Source organism: Plectropomus leopardus, chromosome 8 (genome assembly GCF_026936395.1).
Source record: "Plectropomus leopardus strain MGB_pleo_1.0 chromosome 8, ASM2693639v1, whole genome shotgun sequence".
Lineage (NCBI taxonomy): Eukaryota > Metazoa > Chordata > Actinopteri > Perciformes > Serranidae > Plectropomus > Plectropomus leopardus.
Genome location: NC_142183.1, coordinates 14,998,620 through 15,017,314, shown reverse-complemented (window position 1 = coordinate 15,017,314; position 18,695 = coordinate 14,998,620). Strand labels below are relative to the sequence as shown.

Sequence of the window (18,695 nt, the reverse complement as noted above, 5' to 3'; positions counted from 1 at the left end):
CATAGTAAAGGGTGTCAGAAGAGGCTGAGAGATGAGTTATGTGTTTGAGCTGTCTGCGACCTTTGCTGTTTGTCCATATGATATCACTCAGAGAGGAGCGACGGGGATCCTGCCACTGTGAACCTGCATACCAGTCTGCATTTTGGGAGCACATGCGTCCGTCTAAGGAGTACAGTCCTCATTTCTCTTGCCATAAAAAGGGATACTAGAGAGCAGCTGTGTGGCTTGAAAAATCTTTTTCTTTCTTTCTTTCTTTCTTTCTTTCTTTCCTCCTTCCTTTCTTCCTTCGATCAACGACTTCCCGCTCACTCAGACACACACACACACACACACACACACACACACACACACACACACACACACACACACACACACACACACACACACACACACACACACACACACACTCACACACACAGGGGCCACAGGGAACTCCAAGTTTCCATTCATGCTTCTCATTATCGGGGCATGTCGGTATTTTATGAGGCCGTGTAAACCACTGAATTACTGCACTTTAAAATGCATCCTGACACTATTACGCGACCATGTTGATGGAGAGGCCTTTCATTGCTGGAGCGAGGACCTAAAATGGTGGACGACAAAAGAGCATGACTTGTTAATTATTTTTAACTGCCAGATAAAAAATATTATGAAGTAAGGCAGGATACACAAATGGCAGGGGCCACTTCATAAAGTGACCTCCTGTCATTGAAGGGAAAACTAAGTTTAGCTTTAGTTTGTCCATCCCGTTACTAAAACAAATTTGTTTTCCTTTGAGAAGGCACACATTATTTTTCAAGCTTTTTTCTGTTATTAACAGATCATAAAATGAAAAAAAAAAGGCTTGACATTAAGTTAATTAATGGTATTTTAAATGGGAATAAAAAATGCATTACAATGAGCTCATGGCTTTTTTTTCAATTAATTCTGACATGTTATATTAATTACAGCAATAAATGAAATTATTCATCCCAATTGTCTATTCAATTTAATAGACAAGCATTTAATTAAGTAACGCTCTCAGTCAGGCACACACAAAGTGCTTCTGAGAAATATCAGTGGATTTTTGAATGAGTGTGTGAGTGTGTATGTGTGTTGCAACCCCTGCCAAAACAGTTTTCATGCTACTAATATTTTTTCTTCCATAAATGCACTGATCAAAAGACCTTTTTACAAAAAGTTGTCATCACAAGTCTAAAAACATTAACTTTGACTATTTTCACTTCATTAAAAATGCAGAAATTCATTAACATCTACAATTTATCATAATTACTTCTCACAAACAGGCTGTTAAATCCCGATGATTTGTGTACACTTACGTCAAACATTAGATTTTGCTGCTATAAGTACTAACAAGTGTTTGGGCATAGTCAGTGACGATAGGAATCGTGATTCTTTTGTTCATCACACAGATTAGGTAACAAGTGGGTCTGGGTCCCCCTCCATCCTGCCCTCACTGACTCACACACCCTCCAGTACATTTCTAATACTCATATGCTTTATTTGACCAGTGCTATCATCAAAGCAGACTCCAATCTTTCCAGTCTCTTCAGTATACCCTGGGGTTTTTATACGTGCGCGTGTGGAGGGGGGTTGTGCACACAAATGTACGTGGGCGTGCGTATGCCCATGTGCATGTATGTACGCGCACATTTGCATTCCTGCTCGCAGTGCATGCATGTGTTTGTGCACAAGTGTGTGCACATATGTTGCGTGAGCGTCTCCCCAAAGAGCCACAGTGGCAGTATAGCTGAGGCAGGAGCAAGCTGTTGGTCGGCAGAGTGGTGACAATAAAAGGTGGCAGACCAGTCAAAACAAGCCCTGTTCTTCCAGGCTGGGCCAAAGTGCTGTTGAAGAGGTTCTTTTGAGGCACCCTTAATGTGGTAAAGTGATCTCCTTCTCAATTGGGACACTCCAAGAGGCCATCCCTGACAAGCGGAGCAAAGCAAACTCCCTCCCCTCTCCCTCGGCCTTGTCAGTTCCATCTAACCCCCTTGGCCCGAATCCTGCGAGTAGATGTCCCCCAACATGGCGGCCTTACAGAGCAAAAAATGATCACACTTTTATCAACATAAAATACAATACGTGTCCTCTTCTTTATCTGTATCTATCTGACATCACTCCATTTGTTTTGCATTTTGTTCAGGTATTCTGAATCATTTTTTGGCTGACTAACAACACATTTCTCTTACCTTCATATCTTTGCTCTCTATATCTTAGTGGCGATTTCCCCTCTTATTTATTATCAGCGGCGTGGATGTGGCCTAGGTTTCGGAAAAGCCAGACAGTGCTCAGAACGCGACAGCAGAGCCCAGTTGGCGTCCTGACAATTTGGCCGACAATACCAGCAGTCTTAGCACTCACTTTTTACAAGGGCTGCCTCAAATTGCTTCTCTCTTTCTCTCTCGGCGGCACTCGCAAAAGAGAGAGTGGCAAATTGAAACTGAACTTTATTGGAGGCTGTAGCCAGACATAGTTTGTAGTAAGTATGGTTGCCCTGATCCAGATAAATAATCACCATCAAAGGAAAACGGCCTGAAACACACAGATTTGACCACTCTGGCTTACTCTCCGTAAAGCCTCCAAAGAGGAATGGAACTTTGGGCTCAGCTAAAATGAAAAGGGGGTTTCTTTTCTTCTTCTCGCCCTATTCTAACTCTTCCTCTTTTCTCTCTTTACTTCTTCTTCTTGTCTGTTGAAACATGTGGTCAGCTGTTATGCTTCCATGTGGTCAGATGATCAAAGCTGGGGAGCAGCAGTAATTGTCCCCCGCTGAAGCCCTGCCCCGGCTGGGATCAGGATCCCAGCAGGTGGGGGGGACAGCCATGAGAACGGAGGGAGAGGGTGGAGGAACGCAAGAGGCCCTGCCTGGCAGAAATAAAGACTTCCTAAGGGCTGCTCTCTGACAACAGAGCCCCAAAGGGAGAGTGAAAAATGAAGCCTCCACACATTCGGAGGGGTTTTCACTCAGGGAAAGGGGCCGCCATTGGGGTGAACATTAGAGAGAGAGGGCAAGATGGAAAGCATAAGAGAATAGGATTATAATATTTACTCAGAGCGAAGAGGAACAATTGTGCGCCCATTTCACAGTGTCCTTAGAACTGAGCCTGTGTCGAATCCAAGAAGGGATTTTTTTTTATGATGGTTCATGAAATATGGATGCTGTTTATTTCACCTGCTAACCCTGACTTCTCTGGTCAAACACCTTCCACTGGCAAACACCAGCGCTGGCAAAGAAAAAAAAATGAAGAAAAACTACAGAAATAAACTTGGCAGCCTTTCTTGTAGAACACACAAATACACGAGCCCCCGACATGGACATAAACACAAGAAAGTCCACTCTTTTCGTCTCGCGAGCAAGCCAACAAACACATTATTACCATACACAAACAAAAACACACACACACTGAGGTGGGGAAAGACCACGCATACCTCGGGCCGCTCAATGTTTACCTGAAGGCTAGAGGGAGCTGTGAAAGCTCACAAGTCGGGCTACTTTGCATGTACGTGGGAGCCCGCAAAACACTTCTCACTGCTGTCCGTCATTTTGATTGCCCAGCACGACTCCTCCGCCCCAAACCTCCCAACACCCCCACCTCGCTGTACCCCCTACCCCACACCCCCCACCCAGCCAGATGGCTTTTTTTTAACTGTCTGTGGGCTCTTGCACCTCTGCTCTAGCACACTAAATCCCTGAGATGGCTGGGTGGAGTGGAGGGTTTGGGAGCTCTGCTCGGACAAATGGTTCGGAGGTAGCAGAGCAAATAAAACGGATTAAGAGGAGTCTTTTCACAGATACTTCAAAACTATTTTGGCGGTGAGCCATGGACTCCCCCACCCCCCACCCCCCTCAAATACTCCCCCTTGATAGGAGGAAAAATCAGACAGCCACAAAGAAAATTTCAAAGCATACAGACCTTGTCTTTGGGGTATCTCAGATGGAAAGATTGTGCATGTGCTGCATTATATGTCGATCGAAAACACTATTTAACCCGAGCCAGACATACAGCAATCAATTCATGACCATATATGAAGCTATAACAGAGGTATCATATACATCTTTGGTGCATTATTGCTGCAGCCCTTCAAAAGGGTGGATTTATAAATATCGTGTAATCGAACAGAATTGGGAGAATGGCTGATTTATGCTCAACGTTAGAGATAAAGACGGATGCAAGGTATGACCTTAGGACATGAAGAAATTTTAAAAATGGCAAACGGAACAGATCACTGATACAGTGAAAAGAAATCTCCGTCCACATGTCGTGATATAATTAATGGCCTCACAATCCATCACTATCAATGCGGCCTCCATAAAAATATGTTACATTTTCACAACCTCCTCCATCATTGCCAGGTTTATTGCAAGAAACTTTTGACTTTTGAATGCTATCTTTTAGTACATATGCCAAAATAAAGGATTCATGTTAGTATTAGGGCAGTGATGGTCACAAAATTTGAAATGAACATATCTAGCCTTCTGTCCATACTCTGTTTGTTTCACTCATATTTGTGCACGTTTCCTGAAAGCTCATGGAAAACGGACAAAATCTAGCAGTACCACCAAAGGTTGAGGGCGCAGTGCAGTAAAGTTCACGCAAGATAGACTGTAGCACACAATGAAGACATTCTAAAAATGGAGAAGTGAAATAATTTGGTATTATGAGAAGACCACATGTATGTATTTTATGGCCTCACAAGCCATCGCCGTGAATGCTGCCCCTGTTCAAACGTAACGTTACATTATTTTGACCTCCTCCAGTGTTGCCATGTTCACTGTAAATGTAACATTTCAAATGAATGTATCTATTTTCATATGTAACGGCAGTATTACTGAGTCTTAAGGAAACATGTATGGTGGCTAATATTGCATATGAGAGACGCTCCAGAGTTTAATCCAATAGCACGACCACAGCATAAGATAACAAAAGATCTTTAGCCTCATAACTCAGCCCAATCAGTCTTCTTCCATTTTGCATCATAGCAAGAATGACGATATGTATTTTCTGACTAACCAAGGGCTTTATGCCCTGTGAGTACAAATATAAAGCTACTGATGACATGAAGCTATAAAAGAACATTTCTACAGCGCAGAATGACTCATGCACGTCCATACATAAAGACTGTCATTTTCATAACAGCACCCTCTTAAAGCTGTCTGACATTGCTTTCAATTTTCTCACTAGAGTTTAAACAGTTTTCCTCTTTTATTATCTAAAAAATAATGCAGTGACTTTAAAGCATACTTTAAACCATCTGAACTCTAAAATGCAATACAGCCGAAGTCAGAGCGCAGTGCATCAATAGAAAGTAATATGAAGGAAATCGAAATGTCACCTCTTGGCTCTATCCAGCCAAAGGTTAGATTCTTGACTCCCCGCTGTCTCCTGTCATTAGGTTGCTTGGCAACGGGCTACAAGCTATAATTAGCTTAGCAAAATTAAGATTTCCATTTTGTTAACACAAAAACACTTATCTGAAAAGTGTCACATGTTCACTGAAAGAGATTCTAAAGGCATGCATTGAAATATGAGTGATTTTTTTTTTTTTTGAAGACTTGGCATGCTATGACTGTCACCACTGAGTGAGATGTACAAGTGCAGCTGTTATAGCATACTTAATGAAAAATCATAAGACAGGGCATAATATCACCCTGTGAGCATCTGTCAAGTGTTATTCTCATATGTTCGTAGCATACTAATTTTAAAACGGTCTAACAGTCCCTCCATCCCTCCATCCTCTTCATTATGCCTGCATACCTGCAGGAAGGAAACATTCCTCAAGGAGCAATAAAGTGTTTATTTCTCCCTACACTTCTTTTATGCATCCACCCACACTTTCATAAAGTCACAGGCCAGTAGTTGGATGCTTTTATTCAATGCACCTTTTTTAAATCAATTCTCTCTCCATCACCGCTGCCAGGAAACAAAGCAGAAACGTTTACACCGTCAATGTCGAGCCACTGAACCACACTTAACCTTTATTCCTGACTATGGTATAGCAGGTACACCTTCCCTTTGTCCATAATCTATCCTTCCATCATTCCATCCATCAATTTACCAGTACATCCCACTACCGGCACCCATCATGGAGCCAGACATCTAGTTATGACTTGAAGCGGAGGGCAGCGACACCGTCTCCTGCTGACGTGTTAGCAGGCAGCGACGACAGGGTCACCAGGATCACTCAATTAGCAGGGGTGACAAAAGACCCAGCAGGATCCAGCGCAGCATCCCCCAACCCTGACAGAACATCAGCCGCCACAGGCAGGGCCCTGCCTGCTGCCACCAACCTGTGTCTATATAGCCCCTTTCTCACTGCACAAAAAACCTGGTAACACCCGCTAACATCTGGCTTTTTAATGCAATGATAATGCGAACAATCGGCATTCACAACCGGGACAAATGACTCTGCAGCAGTCAAGGGTTTTTATCGCCGCTGGCTCTGATCGGCATTGATGGGAGAGCAACACCTTAAACTGGCAAGATGCAATGACGCAGCGTTACTAATTACTGCCCGTCTTCTCCTAAAGCAGCGCTAAAACATTGATTCAAATACATCTGCACTGAGTTTGAAACGGGGACTTAATGAGTAAGAGATAAATAACAAGAAGAAACCACGGAAAACTTTTCAAAGACCTTTGTTCCTGCTGCTGTCTACTGTTCATGCGTACACCCGCTAATTGTGTTAGGAATGAGGTATCCATGTGTTGCTAGTTAACATAGATGTAACCAATACCAGGGCTTTTTAATGCATGCTACTGGATGATGTTGTTTTGTGTCCAGATTCAATGTATTACATTTAGGGCTGGGCAATATATTGATTTATTATTGATTTTGTGATATGAGACTGGATATCATTTTAGATTTTAGATTTTGTTAGATCGTATGTGTTGTCTTTTCCTGGTTTTAAAGGCTGCATTAAAGTAAAGTGATGTACTTTTCAGAACTTACCAATTATGAGCCTTTACACACTTAATCATTACATCCACATCACTGAAGATTACTTATCCCAAAAATAATTTTGTGAATATTTTGCGAAAGCATTGATATTCAACCCTACAATATCATCTCAATATCTTGAGGTATATTGAGGTATATGGTCAAACAAACTGTGATATTTGAGTTTCTTTGTATCGCTAGGAATGAATGATGTTGTCAGTCCCCTAAACATCATTGAGATCAATATGTCAGAACAAAGGCTCCATTCTAATCCTGAGAAACCAAATTATCTTAAATTTAGCAGTTTTAGAAGTGAGATGGCTCTGTCTGTCTATTGTACAGTACAAAATTTAACAAAAATATTTAAATCAACTGAAATTTCTGTCATTTCATAATTGGATAAAGGTTTGCTCAGTTTTAAAGAAATTGTATTGTAGGGCAACCGCGTCTTCTAAAATATTACAAATACTGTATATGACTTGCTTATTTTGCCAAATATGGTTATGATGGAAATGCCATTATGTTGCAACGTTTTCCAGTGAAAGAAAAGCTGCATTCTTGACATGGCAATCCTGAGTCCTCCAGTTGTTAGGCCTGGGAAAAAAAAAAAGAATAATAATTTTGGTCAAGATTAGGGAAAGACTGCAGTTTAATTTTCTACAATGTAAACAAGTCCTGTCTGCTGCTTCAAGTCATTGTTAACCAAGACCACAGTCAATCACGACAACTGCTGAGTGCCTCAACATTACCATTAAATATGTTTATAATACTTTGCCACAGGCAGATTTTGTTGGGAAAATAAATCGTAAATGTATCACATGTTGACAATGACATTTACATTTAGTAAGAAAATTTGTATCAATATGTCAATTGAAAAAGGTGTTTATTTTGGCATATTCCTTTTACACTACATTTGCTGTTGCAGATATTTAGAATACACATGTCTAACATAGGGTTGAGCAGGGAAGCTTTGGATATATTTTTAACTCTTCCATAAAGAACTTTGGCAAACGATTATTTATGATCTGCCTTAACAATTTACCCGACCTGAAGGTGATTTCTTCACATCTCTTGTTTTGTCCAACAGGCCGAACAAATTTAAGCGACCATGACACAAAACAGAGAAAAGTAGAAAAAATCTCTCATTAAAGAGGCTGGAAGCAGCACGTGTTGGGATTGTTCACTTGATACATAACAAGTTATCTCACAGAAGCCAATTAAAAAATGTATAAAAACATTGCAGCTTAAACAGATCATGACCAGGGCATCATATCAGTGCTGGATGACAGTGATCCGCAGAGATTTAATAAAAAGCCAACAGTGGTCCAACATACTAGTCAGATGAATGCAAAACCGTGCGTGACTTCATCACAACACACAGATGTGCTCACACTGTAGAGCAGGTATCCGCTTGCACATACATCCTGTACGTATGTGTCTTTGTGTCTGTCTGTTCGTTAGTCTACTTTTTTCTCATCCTCTGTCTGTCAGTCTGTCAGGCCATCTGTGTGTATTTCCCCTTCGTGGCAACCTGCCTGCCTGCACCCCCCTTTACTGTCCTATTTGCAGCAAAATGACTCCTGTCTAGATCAGTGCTTGGGATATTCCTCGCAGCAAAGAATACACATAACCCTGTGTGTGTGTTTAAGAGGATTCACTGTTGAACGAATGCTTTTGAGTTGAGGATGTGCAGCTTGAAGAGATACTCCCGGAGATAGAGGTGTCAGCGAGAATGGCAGCATTGTTAATTAAAACATTCCCCTTGATGGGTCTCCACCTCAGCCACGATATGTAGGGCAGTAGTAACATAGAATAGATGCCTTTGAGTGTGGAAGAATACACACACAACACACACAACACACACGTCACACACACGAGCTCACTCTCACGAGTACTACACTGAAGCAGCGATGGAAATAAAAAGATTTAGAGATTTAAAAAATAAAATAATTCTCTTGAGTCTTTCAAAGGCTTTGTCTGCAAGTGTGTGTGTGTGTGTGTGTGTGTGTGTGTGTGTGTGTATGGTTCTAGGCAAGTCCTGAAAGCAATGGAGGAGTTTTGGGGAGGATGATAAGACTCTTAAAGCTTCCAGCATCCTTGAAGTTCTTGTATTCAGTGCTTTCCCTCGATGATCGCTGTCACTCACTTCCATTCAGGCAAAATTGATATTTTTTCAACAACATTCAAACCAGTAATAACAACAACAACCACAACAACCAGGAGGGCACAGAATAAGGAGTGGTAGCTGCCTGATGCTAAGGGAAACATATTGTTGAGGGCCATCAATTCACTTCTTTCCTGTCCTTTTATTTTTTTCCTTTTCAAAGATGGAAGAGGAAGAAGTTGAAACACTGAAAACCTGAGTTGTTGACTGATTGACTGACTCAAAAATGAAACTGGGATGCTACTGGACAGCAAAAGAGAGCAACTGGGCTGCAGGAAAAGAGGCTTCCACCAAAAACGCTGTGTGGAAGCAGAAAATGCATATGACAGAGGCACTAAACCAGTAATTCTCAAATAACACCCTGCGGGCCAAATCTGGCCCCTGATAGGGTGCCAGGTGCCCCCCTCAACCATTTTCCAATTCACAACAAACAAAGTAATTCACACTAGGAATTGTATTTGTACTTTCTGTATACATAAGGTGCCAGAGTGCATAAAACAGCATAAAAATTATGTTTTTTTATATAAAAGAAAGTGCCAGTAGAGGATCCCCTGCACCCCCAACAGAGGTTATAGCGAGGCCCTAATGTCCTGAAATACTAGAGACATCCAAAAATCCTACCAACGAGCCAAAATCGTAGATGCGTCCTTAAATCCTAGAAACGTCCAAAAATCTTAGAAAAGTCCTAATATTGTAGCAATGCCCTCAAATCCAAGAAATGTCCTCAAATCCTTGAAACATGGAGCATATGGGGCAGCTGCAATGGCCTCTGACCTCCTGTTATTTTGTAAAAGTGGCTCCCAAAAGAAGCAAGACGAGTATCCTTGCACTAAAATCTGCATTTTATCCTTGCAAGAATAGTTATAGGACCATAGTCAGCGTATATCCAGTACGTGGCGGTCGACACACCTCCAGTTTGAAGAAGCAAGCAGGAGTCTGACACAGAAGCTAAGCACTGTACAAAAAAAAATCAATATCATTTTAAGTGTATTCTATATTGAGAATATTTTCACAGCTATGCCTTCCTGCCAGACAGCCCGTTACGACGGAGAAGCCAGTGACGTCTTCAGTTCCCCATCTATGCTGTAGTAATTTTTTCTTTAACTGAAAACAGGAGCTGCTGGTCTACCACTGCCTCCATCAGTTAGTTTGCTTGTGATATTGTGAAACTTTGGTGAATCTGAACTAACCCCTTTAAAAGCCAAAGTTACACAATAAATATCCAGTGTTCAGCACTGTTATATCACAGTTTTATCAGTGGAGTCTGGCTTTGAAAAGGCTTCAGTCTAACTTTGAAAATTATTGTCTGATGAAAAGGCAAAGCAGTTAAAATGCTATCACTATATCATAATCTTAAAATGATTGTTTTAAGTGGGACCTCTTTTAGCTGGCTGAAATTTCTGCCTCTATTCACAGCAATAAATTACTTCTATGTTGGACTCTTTCTGCTTCTCCAAACTGGAGACATTTCAGCCGCCATCTACTGTATTTATTAAACTGACTAATAAGTACTTCATACAGCCCCACTTCAAAAGATCTGAGCTATCCCTTTACATATAACAGATTTGACCTTGCAGATGCTGAAGATCCAAATGCAAGAGGTCAACTCAGTGCAACAGCTGGCACCTCAGTTTACAGACTCCTACAGCTGCTCTCATTCAGCAGATAAATACACCCATCGGTGATTCAGTCAAATAAACACGCCTCAGGGGGCAATGAATTTTATGTCTCCACTCGTTGCATTTGCATGGTGCAATTTAAATTCCAAGTTTGTTTTTCCTCTTGTTCTCCACCTCCAAGCTCTCATCATGCACCAACCAGGTATCGCAAGTTAACACTTCTCTAATGGTTCCCTTTTGGTGCTCATTAATTGCCCAATGATTATCTTTACACTCTGCAAACAGTCACACGTCACCTTGTGTCACCAAGGGACTGAATAACCGGCCAATGACGAGCTGCAGCGGAGGCTGGCGGGTAAAACCTGGACTCAGCTGGTCACTGAAATAATAATAAATTCAATGAGTAAAAGTAGATTCTTTATAATTCAGAAAGGGTAGAATGGTTGTGCTCATCACACAGCTGCTATCCAAAGACTTGATTCCAAACACATGCATTTAAATTCAAGGAGCAACTCAACATTTTTGGAAATACAGTCATTGACTCTTGCAAAGAGTTAGGAGTCTGACATCACTCTCATGTCTGTGTCTTAAAGACATAGTTTTCTTTTTACCTCTAGTGCTATTTAGCAATCCAGATGATTATGTATACAGTATATGTATATATAATATTATATTATATTATTATGCCAAAAAATACATTTAAAAAACTCAACAGCAGTGTTTCTTTCCAGAAGTCATGACCCAGTTACTCAAGATTATCAACAGACCTTGCTGTGAGCAGTTTCATCTAGGAACTATTTTGTTTCTATAAAACCACACACACCTGCCGCACCACTGTGCAGAAGACAGCATGCATTCACTGCTAGCTCACCTCGCAACACTGTGCTAGCTAATGTTAGCGTTCAGCCGAGGAGGACGCCATTAGTGTTTACATCTTGCGCCATCATGAGCACAGGCTTCAGTAGATGCATGCTTCCTTCTGCATGGTGACTCGGTTGGTGGGTGAAACGGCTCACAACATGGTCTGTGGAATATCTTGAGTAACTAGGTCATTAAAAGCTGGAAAGAGACATTGCTGTTGAGTTTTTCAAATCTATTTTGATCTATTTTCAAATCTACATCTCTACGGCTGATATCTACAGCACTCAGCAACTTACACGTAAATAATCTAGACTGATGGAAAGTGTAAGAGGAAAAATCTGTATTTTTTGATTTTGGGGGAACTTTCCCTTTAACTGGTGCTAAATTGGGTGTCAGTAAGCTAAACTTAGCATAAAGACTGGAAGCAACTCACTCCTTTCTCAATAAAAAGCTATTCAGCACCTCTAACCTCACTAATTAACACATTGTTAAGTTAGTTTTTTTAATTCTGCACATGAACAGAAATACAAAAACAACTAGTGGTGATTTTATAGGAATTACAAGCTATAAGTATTTCTTGGCAACCAACAAGCGGGTGCAGTGAGTTCCTGGAGTCTTGTCAGAAAGCCTTGAAGCGTATTTAGATCGTAACCAAACTAGTCACCAAACTTCACAGAAATCCGCTCATAAAGCAGAGATATATAAGAGAGATGAAGATATAACATCCTTGGCGGAGACATTTCAAGTAAAACTGGGGTAAATGTTTAAAAATTCATGACACTCGAGCAAAAATGTTTAAGTTAAAAGAACAAGTCAAAGAGGAGCTCCTCCTCTGGAGGAGTGGAATGACAAAAGCGGGGGACGGGGGTGTATGACACCTCTGTCTGTTGACTCTACCCGTGTGTCGTGTTTAATTAGCTGTAATCCAATTGAGGGATACGGCTTCCTGTTAAGAGAGGCGCAAAGGGTCGAAATAAACAGCCTACAAGACTGTTAAGGCACTAAAGATGCAGTCTGCAGCCTATAGGAAGATAAACGCCTGACCCTACTGACACACTGAGCGTCAGCCCACTCCTCAGGTGTGACCTGACCTCCGGGGGCTGCTTCATGTATGTGCTGCTTCAGCTTCATCACATCTATAAAGGCTTCTCCTCGTTATTAAAGCAGAATATATAGGATGAGAGACACATGTATATAAGATGACAGACACACAGAGAGAGAGGGGGGGGGGGGATGAAAGAATGATGAATGAAAGAGAAAGGACTTGCAGGTTCAGAGTAAAGACAATTTTGGTCTTAAAAGAACAGTCTGTCTTATCTCACTTTTATCATATCTTGCCTGCGTTTTTTTAGCTGGAGGAGAAGTGGCGAGATCAAAAAGTATGGCGAGCATGTGTTTCTAACTAGAACCACAGCGCGCGCGCACAAAACACGGTGTTATTAGGTCATTATGATAGTGATCTCCTTCTCTCATCAAAGCCTCTGTTTCAAAACCACCCATGAGCCAAAGGTGTCAGCTTGTAAAGACTCTCTCCAAAGCTCCTCCAATCAGGCTCAAATCATCATCCAAGCCCCCTATTCTGCAGATAAATGAAATTCAGTATATACATGATTTAGAACAATTGGTCTGAGAGGAACAACAGTTGGTTGATGCAGAAGGCATGGGCTTTTTTGAGGAATAAATAAAGCTGAGTGGTCAAAAAAAAGGACTGATTGGAACATGGCTGAAAACCATGGCAACAGACTCCTTAGTAAACAGTTTATGGAAGCCCAGTAGGAAACCCGGTGGTTGGGTAAAGACAGCCTTGTGCTAATCAGTGCATACCAACACCTCCAGCGCCCAAACCTCCGTGAATTTCTCAGGAACAGATGTGTCAACTGTGCCGGCCCCTACGCTGTGCGGCTGCAGGGTCTGAGCCAATCATGACATTGTTACTCAAAAAGAATGGTTGCATAAATTACTGTGTGTGTGTGTGTGGATGCATGTGTGCATATTACTGTACAGTATGTTTTAATGCATTTAGACATCCTGTCAAATTTAAAGTTGCTGTCTATCAACAAAAAAAGACAACTCCTGTGTGTTTTTGCAGCCAGTGAAAGTTAAAGTCTCCAAGTCCTGTCTTGTCTTTGTGCAAATGCCACCTGGAGACAAAGAGGTTAAACTTGCACAAAATTTCAAAGAACTGCCCAGTGTGCTTTGACATAATTCAGACTACAAAAAGGAAAACTAAATATTACATTAGATTCCTGCAGAAAAATCCACATCAAGCAGCTTCTCTTCTGTCAGACCAATCAGAAGAAGAGCAAACGGATAGAAACATGAGAGACACACTTAAAACTATAAGTTCAAAGAAAAACGTAAGAAGAAAAAGAGCATCTTGACCTATCTGCCTATAGTGAGGAGCCACATCGTTACATATAATGTTGCAACTCCCTGCGCTGTGATCAATAAGCCAGCAGCAGAAAGACCGAAGCAATTTTACAGGGTACACTACACACACAACTCATCTAATCTTCTTCAAAGTTTCACGACCCAACACAAACCCTGACTCTCATTCAAAGACTCTCCAACAAGCGCGCAGACACAACAAAGCACACGTGCATCCACGTATGCACACACATATGCAGATGTTCACACAGAGATGCACTCACGCGCAGACACCTCCCTGAGCAATTTTTAGCCTCAGTCACAGCCTGCTCTTCTCCCAACATAACCCATAGTGTATAATTCACTGCTATCATCTATCAAAATAATCATCCGCTGGGGCAAACGGAAAAGCTTGGCAGCGAAGTGACACATCTGAGGTCAAGGGGAATCATCTTTCAGGGACTGCTCTGCTCTGCGGGTTGTTGCCAAGCTGCGGCGCTGGATGGTGAGGTGGCCGCGGCGACGGTGGACGGAGGAGGAGGAGGAGGAGGAGGAGGAGGAGGAGGAGGAGGGGGGCATGGTGGGGGTGCTGCCAGTGCAGATGCCCACAGACAGACCGCCTTGCCTGAGAGACACGAGAGCTGCCGGAGCCTCAGACAGCTCTCTCCATCACCCCCTCCAACTCCCCCTCCCCTTCCGTTGCCATCTGTGAAGCACACACACACGCGCGTGTACACACACACACACACACACACATATATATATATAAAGAAAGACGGCACCAGTAACTGAGAGGCCCAGGGACACTTAGCCACGTTAGCAGCCTTGCTAAGACCGCTGTGCCGGGTAACTGCTGACATGCTTTAAAAAGACTAAGAGAGAGTGAGAGTTAGTAAAGAGGGAGGGAAGTAGGCAGAGCTGCTGAGCCAGATGGTTGGTCTAAGCTAAGCTAAGCGCCGAAGAAGATTGAGATACCAGCCAGGTGAATTCTCCTCTCAATTTTTTTTGACAGGTGGGCAGAGAGGAGCCGTCTGGGGGTTGACAGCGCTGCCATGTTTTCAATAAGCGGTGCTGTGTATGTGTGTCCTACCGTGTGGCATGTGCAGCCCGTGCTGATGGTGCGACCGTTTTTGTGTGTGAATATGTATGTGTGTCTGCTATTCTGTTTCTGCGTGTCCATATGGGAAGTATGTGTGCGTGTGTAGATGGTCACATTTTGTTTATTCTTCCATGCATGTGTGTGTGTCTGGTGTATCTGGTAAGCCTTGGTGGTTCAGCCCTGCATTTGCATCAATTACAGCGGATGGTGTTGACAAGTGTAATGACAGAGTTAAGACCTCTAATAGGCCAGACTCTGTCACGGAGAGGAGCGTAAGCTACTGTTTTCAGCACTCCTCACGTCTCCCTCCTCTCCTCTGTGTGCTATTCTTACTTTTCCACCTAACCTTTCCTATGCTTGCCTTTTTATTTTCACTTTCCTCTGGTCTGTTGTCAGGTTAAAAAGGTCAAAGAACGAGTGAAAAGAAGGCTTGATGAGCTTCTCAAAGCTATGTCCCGCTGTCAAGGATGAATCCCAACTACTTTTCTCTTAAAGAAGTATTTCAACCTCAAAAAAAGATGACAGTCTTTTTATAAAACTGGGCTGTTTATGCAGTAGAACGGTGCAAATACTTTTTAAATTAGAGCAACATAACCAGAGAAAGTGGGTTTTGCCTCTGTTCAAGAAGAACCTACAACTACCAGAATCAGTTGTGCTGCACCAGATCAATTAAACACTACACGAGTGATGCCAGCATTTCCGTTTTTGACAAAGGAAACAAAATGGCGGCCAACTTTAGACACACAATCTCAAATTACAGTTAAAAAGTACACTAAAATCTGAATCTAAAAACATTTTAGGGCAAGAATCATGCAAGCACCATGGATCATAATTGATCAGTACTGTTTAGTTTTATGGTTTGACCTCAGTTTTTACATTACAGGTAACAGTATGGTTCGCTATTCCTGTTTACAAATGGATGTATTACAACCAAACAGTGCACTAAAATATGTCTCTTAAGAAACTTCAGGCAAGAAATATGCAATCCTGTTGATATGAGTTTATGAGAGAGAGAGAGAGAGAGAGAGGGTGGGTCTCTCTCCCGATCCGCTGCTATATTTCTTGCGTCCATAGTGGTAAGAAATACAAAAATGTAGAAGTACAATCTGCAGTTTGAGCAACAACCCTGGAGATGAGATGTGGGCACTGGAAAGATGCAGTAAAGTTTACCACAGTTGATGTTGAATCTCTTTGATGGCGGTGAAGGTAAAATTTCATTTGGTAAAAGCGTGAAATATTCCCACACTTTGACATATTATTCAATCAAAGGAGTACACCACGACAACTGTTGCAGACAAAAACAACAACAGTAAATATGGGTTAACTTTTATCACAGTTTTCTAAGTTTGGGACATCAAAGCTAAAAGGTACTGTAAGCCTTGACCCATGATCAATTCCTGCACAGATTTCAACTAAAAATGCTGCATCATTTTATATTTTCCCATTTGATTGTACACATGATATTGACAACTTGCGTTATTGTGGCTGACTTTGAGGTAGATGAGCTCACATACTTTGCAGTAAATCTTGTGGCAATTGTCTACTGGTAGGTAAGGAATTTTCAATAAATTTTGATTGTTTGAAAACGTACTTAAGAGCAGTCTTAATGGTCTAACGGTGGGTAGCTACTGCATCGATCTGGTTTGCCGAGTCAAATCTGCCGTTAATAATTAATGATCAGTCTGGGAGAGGCAAATGCAATTCGTGATCACTTCGGCGAACGGAGACAGTGCAGATTTGTTCATAGAGGATAAAAGTGCTCTTGCACAGATGAGCTGTGTAGACACACAAACTCGCACACAGACACACACACATTTGTGCGCACACAGTTACATTGGCTCTAATCTGCAATGCATCCAATATGTGAAGCTATTGGCCAGCGCTCTGAAAGGCAAGGCTACATGGCACACAGAAACCTGCACGCGAGTCTCCATACAGCTATCCAATCAGCATCTCGTCTGGCTCCAGTGCCAGCAGGCCAATCAGATGCCCCGGATGCAGCCCACAGAAACACACACATACAGTATCTACTGTAAACACACATGCACACAAAACAATCCAGCTGTGATTCTTGGACATAATCCAAGTCGCCTGTCTGCTGGCGTCTTTGTGCGTGTGTGTGAAAGAGATGATCTTTTATCATAAAAAAAGAGGAGCATATCAGCAATCATTGTTGCCAAATCGCAAAACAGAGAGGAGGTGAACACTGGCAGAGCTCAGGTCACTCTGCAGGACAATAGATGTACAACAAGTGAGAATTAGAGAACAAGGGAGAGACAGTCAGTGAGGGAGAGAAAACGTGACTGAGGGCTCCAGAAAAGCAGGCAGGCAGTCATTGAATCATTCTTACACACAGAGAGCTTTGGCCCAGATCAGCCAGAGAGATAAAGGAAGAGGATTACACTGGCTGAAAGACTTGGAAGTCTCTTCTGACTCTCTGCCACTTCTACAAAGTCACCTCTGACAATAGAACTATCTGTTAGCAGAGCGATAGATCAAAAACACACAAGTACATTTGGGAAGTACCCTGTAGTGCTGTTCAAACGTCCCAGCTCAAACATAAAGAAATGTAAGCCACAGAATAGGCAGATGAGCAGTGTTTGTAGAATTCAATTAGCATGTGCGTGAAGAAAACAGGGTGTCTACAGGTATCAGGCAGTTACATTTCATACTTTTTAAGACCCTTTCAAGAAATTTTTTTAAAACCAATTTTAAGCAAAGTATCTTTTTCTTACTCAAGAATTGCAGGTAAGTATAAGTAGTATTCATGTGGTCCAATGCAGAGTTTTAATGCAGTAATTTGGTTATTAGATTGAAGTATTAAGTTAAAGGCTGTATCGAGTTCAGAGGCAGGTTTAAAGATCTGTATAACCACAAATCTTGGCTTTCACGTAGATAAAGTTAAAGCTTCTTGATAAAAAGATATTAAAAGATGGATAAACAAAATAAGATAAAATGTTTGTCGACTTTGACACCTCACAATTTTAAATTTAAGACAATTCATGACTTTTAATGCCAAGTATTTTTAAAATTAAGACATTTTAAGGCTTTTTAAAGACCTGCAGACACCCTGAAAAACTTACATCACTTCTTCGTGATGCATTCAGTTTAAAGTGTTCACAGGACTCACCAGAGGTTCGATACTATCCAGAACTGTACGTGCTGCAGGGAGACAATCAGCGTCTGTTGGGTTAAGAACAAAAGACAATTAGAGTTATTTTCACCTTAAAGAAATACAGTTTCGTCTCATTTGCATGTCTTTGGTAATCACTTTTATTAGTCAGCAACATTAGATTTACAAAAGTAATTGCTGAGATTTAGGAATAGAGTAGGAATAATCAGCCTGTAGAAAGCACTTTTATTTAGAGGAAAATACAAAAATGATCTCACACAAAATGTTGCAAACAATCTGATTTTGCACAGAAATCAGAGCGCGCTCATGCAAAAAGTTACAAAATCGCTATACTGCTGCAATAAGACTTGTTACTACCATTGTGTCATTTTAAAAAGGAAATAAAAGGATTCTGAAATACCAATTTTTCCTGTGAGCTAAGCTAGCAAGCAATAGCAAACTGTGATCAACTATCTCTGTGGTTTGTTTGAAGCATGTATAAGTGACAGCTTGTGTTTTGTGGTTACACTAA

At 41.6% G+C, this 18,695-nt stretch overlaps 1 protein-coding gene across 1 annotated transcript in view; it reads right to left on the bottom strand.

The window, feature by feature from the left end:
- Positions 1–18,695, bottom strand: part of zic6 (zic family member 6) — a 66,918-nt gene that overhangs the window by 33,539 nt on the left and 14,684 nt on the right. Inside the window, exon 3 of the transcript XR_015777235.1 lies at positions 18,182–18,234. The gene's annotated coding sequence lies outside the window, so the exon portion shown is untranslated. The remainder of the gene's footprint in view (positions 1–18,181; positions 18,235–18,695) is intronic.